Genomic DNA, 10,475 nt, shown 5'->3' with positions numbered 1-10,475 from the left:
TGGCATCAGCGCGGAGGCGTGAAGAAACTGGACAATTTATGGCTCGCTAAGCAAGTATGCATCGCCATTTCTTTGTCTGCTCAGGAGCTCAGGGGAAGGAACAAATAAATTTTCTGCTTCTGTTTTGGGTCAATGTTGCTCATCTTTTTTAAGGATTGCAGACCCTTCAAAGGAACTCTTTAGTGGCTTTTGTTTGCAAATGAAAACCAGCAGAATTGCTGTGGGGCTTCTCCGAGAGGACTGTTCACCCTTTCTCTAACCCCGGAAAGAATGGGTCTGATTGGAGAGCGGTGGAAGGTGCAGCGGTGGCAGTGCATCCTGCCAAGGCGGAGAAGACACGAAAAAGATGGAAATACTTGCTGTTGGAAGAGAGTGTTCTAAACCCAAGAACTGATTCATAGATGCTATCTATCGTCACCCTGTAAACACATGAAAATAAATACCGTCCTTCTAGATTGATACAACCCAGCCACTGCTCATTGCCTGGGAAACAGACTCGTACTCATTTTCCTTGTCATCTTACCTTATTTCATTTAGTCTAGATCTCGCTTCTCTCGGGTCATGGGCACTGGGGCCTTTAAGGTGATGCTTGATTTTTTAACCGTTTAATTGGCATATAATTCACATACCATACAATTCAATAGTTCAGTCTTATTAAAGGGAGTTGACAATCATCTCCATAGTCCATTTGAGAACATTTTCTTCTTTCTGGCACTCATTGCTATTAACTCCCCATTTTCCCCCAACTTCCCCATCATTCGTCCAAGAAACCGTTAATTCACATCCTGTCTCTACAGGTTTACCTGTCCTGGGTTTTACACGCAGAAAAAAATGTAACAGCAACAAAGTCCCAACTACAATAACAAAGTAAAAACATAGAATAAAAGCCTTAATCAAAATGAAAGTGGAAAATATTAAAAACTAGAGCAAGTTAACAATGGCTCCCAAGGGAGATCAAACGATAAGGTTAATTGTAACCAAGTAGCATCGGCAAGAACCCGTTTTCCAATGCACTTTGCTAAGTCTTGATTTTCTTTATGGGTGGATGCTTTGCATCCAATCCTCTAGTGACTTCCTAATTCCTTTACAATAGCAACCAGTGGGTTTATCAGCTACTACAAAGGTGTTCTTGGTTTGCCATCCACCTGCCTCTCCAAATCTTTCCTCCATCTCTTCCATAGATGCTTTTCCTGGTGCCCCAACAACTCTTTGCGGTTCCCTGAATAAGTCACACTGGTCCATGGGGTCATGTCGTTGCTTGTCCTGCTTTGTTTGCCCAGAACACGCTTCCTCCTCTTCCTCAGTGCGTTGGATTTATCCTGTCCTCTCGACAGTTTTCTTCCTCGTTCCTTTGCCTCAGGCGGAATTTGGATTGTGAGTCCCTTCACACCCCGGAATAACACTCTCATGGCCCCGACCAGTTGGTCATCTAACAGTGACTTTTCTTGTTGTTTTGCTTTGTTACATAGACCACAGACTAAGACTTTTGTCCCAGGTTCTAAAATAAACCTGGACTGCTCAGCATAGTGTGTGTGTGTGTGTTTGTGTGTGTGTGTGTGTGTGTAGTTTGAAATGAGGCATCGAAGGTTTCAAGTGTTGTAATACCATGAGATAAAGACAGGAAACTTGGGAACTTCTTGGCATCCATGAACCTCCGTAATTCATAACTATTATTCTTAGGAGAAACTATCTTTCAAGCGTCAGCATTTCACCGTGAGCGGTCGCTGTGTGCGGCTGGTGTCTCTACAGCTCTGCAGGGGATCGACAGATTTGGGAAGAGGGAGGCGATAAAAGGCTAGTCATTTCATTTACTTCTATGGTCCTAAAACATAGACTTCTGTCCTCCCCTCCTTCCAACCAGCATGGACACTGTTCTATAAATGAAATCTGTAGCTGCTCTCTAAATGTGACATTGTGATTTGGTGTACAATAGTTTTCCTTTGATGTGAGATGGACCGGCTAACACCCCGGCCTGTGTAAAACCACTTTGTCTCTGAATTAAGAAGGTGGAATGGAATTCCAGGGCACCTATTTGAACCTGCGGCTTCTCTCTGGGTCTCCTACATCTTGGTCCAGATTCTTCATTTCCCATGTCTGAGAACTTTGCAAACCCAGTTTCCATTCCTACAATGCTGCCCATCTGAAACTTCTCTCTTTGGCACCTTTCAGAGTTTTGGCAGATCTGTTTTGCTAATTTCTCTCGAATGATTCTTGTTAAGCTGCCGATGCCATAGCTGTATAGACGTTTTGAGTTTTTAACCTCAGAGTTGTTCTCACACAGCCCTTTCGTTTTGCAGTGGAGCAAATGGAAGGTGTAGAGAGAAACGTAACCAGCCCACAGTAATAGAGCTGCCCAAGGCAGGGCTTCTCTCAGATCCTCTCCAACTTCACAGCAACACAGACCCAGGCTCAAATCTCTGCACAACCATTTATGGTTGCGTGGCTGTAGGGCAGTTCCTTGAGCTTCTCAGTCATGATTTTGCCTTCTTTTTTGAAAACCAAGAAAGCTTTGCAGTATTTGATAAACCCTCTGAATTTTATCGTGAAGGAATTATGCAGTCACTAAAGCATTTGATGCCATGCGTTCAGATAATGGTAGATTCGACTTCGTGGGTTGTTTGGAGGATTTGGCTGCAACATATATACTCGATTACTAAATGAGAGGTTGGCAGTTTGAACCTATTAAGAGGAACCTCGGAAGAAAGGCCAGGTGATCTAGTTCCAGAAGGCTGCAGCCTTGAACACAGCACAGTTCTGCTCTGCACAATGGAGTTGAATCACATTGAACCAGAAGCACGTTGAGAGCAACAACTAGTTTGATTTTCTGTCTTGCGCCATCTCTGGTGTATGGTGATCCCGTTACAGGCGAACCAATGTTAGCACCCTCATGCATTGCTAACGACGCCCTGATGGTGTGGGGCTAAGAGCTCAGCTGAAAGGTCAGCAGTTTAAACCCACCAGCTGCTCCTCAAGAGAGAGACGTGAGGGTCTGCTTCTGTAAGGATTACAGCTTAAACAAATCTGGGGAGCAGTTCTACTCTGTCCTATAGGATCACCATAGGCCAACGGTGTTAGCCGGGGTGGACTAGAGAAGCACATTCATGACATTCACATGTGTATAAGAAAGAGCCTTATATAAAGAGTAATTGTATATTAATAAAACATCCCAGCCAAGTCCAGATCAAGTCCATAAGTCCAATATTAGCCCATATGTTTGGTACCAGTCTATAAATTCCTCTTCAGACTCACATAGCCATGCAATGATGATGAACGCAGGAAGATCACAGGCCAGTGGGTGTAAAATCTTGTAGCTCCGTGAGGCTTGTCAACAGGAATGTGTAGCAAAGAGAGTGGATCTGGCCTCCAGTGAGCTGTTTATCTCCTTAGCACCTCCAACTGAGGTCATCAAGTGGTGACCTGATTGACAGGCTAGACTCCACCCCTTCATTCTTAATAGTCTCAAGTTGACACCAGATGATGTAATTACCACACCAATGTGAGCTCTATGGGAACACGTTTGGTTTTAGTTTTATTGGCATACTTTGGGAAAAGCAGTCCTGGTGGTTAGCCTTGGCTGCTAACCAGAGAAAACATGTTGGTCTGAACCCACCCAATTGCTCCATGGGAGCAAAACCCCCGGTGATCTTCTTCCCTACAGATTGTTGTTGTTAGGTGGCATCAAATTAGTCCTTCACAACTTATAGTGATCCTGTATCCATAGAACATATCATCTGTTGAAACATCCCAGTTGATATTCTGTCAATCCCTGGACCCTTGGTGGTTGTTGTTACTTCTTGGCCAATGCTTTCCGTGCAGCTTGGACGTCTACCCTCCGGTCCATTAGTTCGTGGTCATGTGTGACCCGAACTAGCTGAATGTTGACCAATTCTTTTTGCTAAGTGGCTTTGTGTATTTCTTCCATCTGCTTTTGGCTCCCCCTGCAGCAACCAATATCTTGCCTACAGAAGCCTGCAAGGTTACAACTCGAGCCTTGACCTTGTTCTTCAGTTATTTCAACGTTAGGACATCTGAGCGTGTTGTTTTCTGTGGGTTTCTCTCTCCAGGTCTTTGAACAATGTAACACGTGGTGGTGGTCTTCCGAGGCTGTGCCTCGGAACCTCTTTCATTCCATCCTCTCTTTCACACACTTGAGCTACTCTGCATTCCAGAGCAAGTTTCAGAGTCTCTTCTGACATCCATTTTGGTCTTTTCACTCTCTCCTGTTTTTAAGGGCCTTTTTGCTTTCTTCACATACGATGTCCTTGAGTCATTTCGCAACTTTCCCAGCGTTCATGAACTTTCCAGGTGTCAACTCTGTTCTTCAGATGGTCTCTAAGTTCAGGTGGGATATGCGCAAAGCAGTGTGTTGGTTCTTGTCGACTCATTGTTCTTTAGCTTCATGAAGGACTTCGCACAGGAGCTTTGCATGTGAGCAATTGATGGTCTGTCCCAGGCCCATCCTGCACTGCAACTGGTCTTGCTCTGATAGAGGATGACAGCTTTTTCACTGTCTTTCCATGGATGTAGTCAGTTTGATTTCTGTGCATCCCACTTGCCAAAGTCCATGTGTACAGTCACTGTTTAAGTTGCTTCGAAAGAGGTATGTGTAATGAATAAGCAGTTTGTCTCGCAAAATTCTATCATGGGATCACTGGCGTCATTCTAACACCAAGTCTGTGGTTTCAACCACCCATCCTGCTTTGTGAGGAGCTCTGGCGGTGTCGTAGGTTACACGTTGGGCTTTAAGCTGCAAGGTTCAAGCTCCAAGCTCACTGCCATTGAGTCAATGCTGACTCATAGTGACCCCCTGTGGGTTTCTGAAACTGTAACTATTTATGGGAGTCGAAAGCCCAGTATTGCTCCCATGGAGTTGCTGGTGGTTTTGAACTGCCCACCATTCGGATTGTAGTGCAATACACAACCGCTATTCCACCAGAGCGCCTTAAGTGAACAGGCAGCTATTTGAAACTACCAGCCGCAGTTGAAGGATGAAGCTTTCTACTCCTGTAAAGAGTGACAATCTCCGAAACCCACAGGAGCGTGTGTACTCTGTTGCTATGCGTCAGAATTGACTCATGGTAGTGAGTTTGTTTTGGGTTTTCACCTTTGTTTCAAACTTTCACATTTGGTTTCCACATTCCAATCACTTGCAATTATCAGTGCATCGTGGTTGTGTGTCACATTAATTTCAGAATTCAGCAGATGGCAAAAATCTTCCATAAAATAACACCTTTGGCACTAGTGTCTGGTGGGTACATTTGAATATATTTATATTAAATGGCATATTAATATTATCCTCTCCCTGACAGCATTGTACTTCAGGGAAATCTTGGAATACATTTTCTGATAATGAATGCAATACTGCTTTTCTTCAATTTTCCTTTCTGGGCTATTAAAGTAGCAGATTCAAATGGTTTATGTGACTCAAATTGGTCAACGTCAGTCTATTTCAGCTCACCAATATCTACGATTCAGGATATCAATTATTACACATTCCATTTCATTTTTGATGGCTTCCAATTTTCCTAGATTCACACTGTATACATCCCATGTTACAGTTATTTGAAGGTTGGCCTTCTCAGTCTGAGTCGTGCCACCTCAGCATCTGAAGGGCCCTAAAGCTTCATTTCAGCTATGACCTTGAGCTCGACTCTGCTTCCAGGAGGCAGCTCTTCCTGCACGAATTTTGAGTCCTTCTCACTAGTGTTGCTGGCGTGTATGTGAAGATGTGCAGACATGTGAAGATGTGCTGGCGTGTACGTGAAGATGTGTAGTGAGAAGGGACTGCAAAGTGGGCAGCTGCTGTGGGGAACAGTTTGGTGATTGCTCAAAATATCGACCCGTGGTCACCTCAAAAGCATACGATGCCTTAGCAAGGTCTTGAAGCAGGATCCTAGGGGAGATCATTTGGATCAGGTACGCTTTCTGCTCTCCCATTGGCCAATGACTGTCCTTAATTGTGATGAAGCAGTTAGCTCATGGGTCTTTCAAGATAAAGGGAATATTTTGCAGTGTAAACACTTTTTGTTTGTTTGTTTGTTTTGCATTCTGCCTACCTGAGAAAGAGACTGCCCTTCCCGCTTCTCCCCTCTGCTTCTCACTCTGAGGTGGCAGTCCTCTGCATCACTCTTTCCTGCCACTGCCCCACGATGCAGCAGCCTCACAGGAGGGTTTGGGAAGGATGCTCCAGGGGGCAGTGTGGTAAAGCCTAAGAAAGCGCCGTCGCCTCGAGGACTGCCTTGGCCATTTTTACATGAAAATGTTTACCCTGGAAATTAAATTATATTTGGGATTTGGGGCTTCCCCTCCCCCACCCCGACTGTGGGAGGTTTTGGAAAGTTACTGTGGTGACCGGCACAGTCAGAGGGCTGTCAGCATTTCAGCTCTGCTCGGTCAGATCCTGTGGGGTCCTTCAGCACCTGGGGCCCAGGGGACTCTGCACACGTGGGAGGGCTGGGACTCAGGTGGAGGTCCTTGGCTCCATGCATCCACACGGTCTCCCGTCTTCAGCTACTTGGAGTCAACAGCTTGGGGTACACTGCAAACCTAAATCAGATGGTTTGCTGGTAGTGTGTGTGTGTGTGTGTGTGTGTGTGTGTATGCGCGTGTGTTCCAAAATATTTCTGAGAAAGTAACTCTTCAAAATGCTCCCTGTGTGCCCATGGGTCCATGTATGTTCAGATTGGAGTTTTCTACTCTGCCACGTGAGACATGAGAAAAATTCTAAGGTCCCTCTGACATGCTAGAATTCCAGGTATTCAATAGGAGCCCTGGTGGTTAGTGGGCTCTTTGTTGAGTTGCTAAGCACAAGGCCAGCAGTTCAAACCCATGGTGCTCCCTGGGGGAAAGATGAAGCTGTCTGCTCCTCGGAAGCCCAAAGGGGCTGTTTCTCTATGTCCTAAAGGGCCACTCTGAGTCAGCGTAGACTTGAGGGTGGCCAATTTCCCTTTTGGATGGTCTTCAAGAATAAAATGAAATCAATAAAAGACCCATGCCTTGGGGAATCCCTCTTTTCTCTATGGCTTTTAGCTACTCACTGCTCTCCGCAATTTAAAGACGAACAATTCCTATTCCCCGCGTGTCCTCCTAGTCAATGATCGTATCATTCACCACCAAATCAATATGTTTTGCATATATTGCAGCAACCGAACTAGATCCCGTTTATAAAGTAGTGAAGAAAACAGCCTCCTTATTTCTCCAGAGCACACAGATTAAAGTACGGACCCCACACAGCCAATCACAGTACCACAGAGGGCAAGAAAGGCAATGGCCAAAGGCGATCTGAATGCTTAGAATGACAGCCTGTGGAACCCTCTGGGGCAGGTCCCCTCTTGCACATGAGGCCACTCTGATGGGAAAGGTACTTGAAGGCACTGGAACGCCAGCAGGATGGATGTAGCATTAGAGGGCAGAGGGAGAGAAGTGTTTTTTGTTTCATTAAAAAATAATCTAAGACATGAAGAACCCATGAGAGGCAGCCAAACAGGGTTTACATGGTACTGTATGTAAGAACACTGGCAGCGCACACATCAGCAATTCCAAATGCTCGACCCTGCCAGAGAGAGAGAAAGATGAGGCTGTCGGTTCTGGTGAAGACTGACAGTCTCAGAACCTGGAGGAGCAGCTCTCCTCTGTTCTGTAGGGTCATCAAGAGTCAGAATGGGGTTGATAGCTGTGGGGGAATTTTTTTTATCTGTGTGAGAGCAAGAGGTTGAAACCAAATGATTACACCGACTTAATGAACGTGGTGACACTGGCCCTATCTTTTGACAAGGCAGAAAGAAATCCAGTCATGTTCATTCTCAGGGCTGGTTAATAATCAGCCTCCTGGCAATCCTTGGAGGGAATTTGAAGGATCAATGAATCCAGCCTCTGAAGAGGTACTCTGTCAACGTTTGACAGTTCAAAGTTTTTCTTTCATTGATTTCTTATATTCTTCCTTAGATTGCTCAAGCTAAAACATAACAAGAGCAAAACAAAAAGAAACTCATTGCGACTGAATAGGTCTTGAATCACAGGGTTCTAAAGGACAGCGTAGAGCGGATCCACATGGTCACCAAGGCTGTAAATCCGCAAGGACTGGTTCTATCTGTTGTCCTGTGGAGTGACTGTGGGTTCCAGCCAGCAGCCTGTAGATGAGCAGCCGAGTGCCTTCGCAAGCACGGTACGAAGGACCTCTGTAAGTTCCACAAGGACAGAGATGGTATTCACTTTGTCTGATGGCATCTCTTGTGTCAACAATAATGACGTAATATAGCAGAGCTGCTCAAAGCAGATTTGTTGAATGAATGAACTTAGGCTAAAATATCCACAACCCAAACTCAACCTCCGTCAAGTTTATTCCAACTGATAGGGACCCCATAGGACCGCGTAGAACCGTCCCTGAGAGTTTCTGAGACTGTAAATCTTTATGGGGCCTGGAAAACCTCATCTTTATCTTCAAGCGGCTGGTGACTTCAAACTACTGACCTTGCCCTTAGCAACCCCATTCAGAAGCCTTGATAGCACCAAAGCTCCTTTGGGCTAAAAGAGGTTTTCTTCAGTGTTTTCCTCATCAGACCTAGTTCTGCTCTCCAGAAAAATCAGTTAGAAACCTAATATCTTTTAGAAGGACATGCTTACCATCCTTTAACAATGGTTTTCATGTTTTGGTAATTCTCAACTGATGTTGTTTGGAACCCCTCTCCATTTTAGTTAGGGATTGGGACCCAATTGAGACGGTCCATTTCCTCAACTCTTAAAATGAGAGATCAAATAAAAATGCCCCAAATGAAGTGCAAAGAAAAATAATTGAAACAAAAAAGTCAACAAGACATCCGTGTCCTTGGGAAAATAGCAAGCACGTCCATATAAATGTAATCAGAATCCAAGAACAAGGGTGGGACAGAATAAAATCTGAAAAATAACATACATTTTCTAAACTTGATGAAAAATAGCAAACAAAAAGCTAGCAAACTTCATGCAGGAACAGTGAAACCCTTGGGAATAGCAGGGAACATTTTATGAGAGAATGATGGAAGAAAAGCCATGCAAAATACAGAATTAGCTCCTCCTTTGCCTAGGAGTGGAATTGTAGGACCACATAGTAAGTCAATGTTTAACTTTCTGAAAGCCTCACTAGGCATAATATACTCCAACTGCTGAGAACCAAATAGAAGAATCCTAAAAGAAAAATAAATCTAAACCAAACCAGAAAAATGCAGACAGTAAGATGCATAACTAACACTTCTCGAAAAAGGAAGCAAGCTAAAAGACAATGGGATGGCATATTTAAGTTACTATAAGATAAAACTAAAAAGGGCTGTCAATTTAGAATTCTAGATTGATTGAAAATACTCCTATATTTCAAAAGTGCATGTAAAATAAAGGTATTTTATGATAAATAAAAACAGAGAATTGGGGTCAATTCTATCTTACCAATCTGATTATACCAGAATGTGTATACTGCTACAGATAAGAGCTCAAAGCACAGGGAATCCAGAACAGATATACCCCTGAGGACCCATAAGGGGAACAGAGATACTAGGAAGGTAAGGGTGGGGGTGGGGTGGGGAGTAAAAGGGAACCTATCACAGTGATCAACATATAGCCCCATCCTAGAGGGAAGGACAGCAAAAAAGTGGGTGAAATGAGACAGCGATCGGTGTAAAACAGGAAGAAAAAAAGAATTTATAAATTATCAAGGGAGCATGGGAGAGGGTGGGGCAGGGAAGGGGGAAATGAGGCGCTGATGCCAGGAGCTCAAGTAGAAAGAAAATGTTTTGAAAAAGATGATGACAACATACATAAAGATGTGCTTGACAAGATGGATATACATATGGATTGTGATAAGAGCTGTAATAGCCCCCAGTTAAAAAACACAATAGAGAATTTCATGCTTTATAAGGTAAAGGATTACTTAGGCTGTCTATTTCTTCCTGAGTGATTTTCAGGAGTCTGAGTCTTTTAAGCATTTGGTTTAGTAACTTACGGAGTTTATGAGCAGAGAGCTATTTGGTGGATTTTTCAATTCACCAGTAAGGACCCAGAGTCACACCACTCCTTCACCAACTCCCCTGGGTCTGTGAAGTTCTTGTGCAGAAGGGCCAGGTCCCAAGGATGTGCCCCATTGTGGAATCTCCTTCTTGGTGCCCGTTGTCCCCCATTCCCTTCCGACCCTCATGCTCTAGGATTGGCTCTTTGAAAGCCTGTGGGATGGCAAGAGCGAACTACTCCCTCATTAAGGTTTCATACACATTGTTTGCATGGTCCTAACCACCATGAGGGAACTCTGGTGGTCTAGTAGATTACACATTGGACTGGTAACCACAAGGTCAGCAGATCAAGCTCACTAGCCACTCCTTGAGAGGAAGATGAAGCTTTTTGCTTCCACAGAGATTCATTGCTTCAGAAACCCACAGGGCCACGATTCTAAATGGAATTAGTGACAGTGAGTTGAGGAGACCCCCCAAAAGTCACCTTCTTTAAATTATTAC

Source organism: Tenrec ecaudatus, chromosome 10 (assembly GCF_050624435.1).
Source record: "Tenrec ecaudatus isolate mTenEca1 chromosome 10, mTenEca1.hap1, whole genome shotgun sequence".
Lineage (NCBI taxonomy): Eukaryota > Metazoa > Chordata > Mammalia > Afrosoricida > Tenrecidae > Tenrec > Tenrec ecaudatus.
This window is presented reverse-complemented; position numbering follows the sequence as displayed.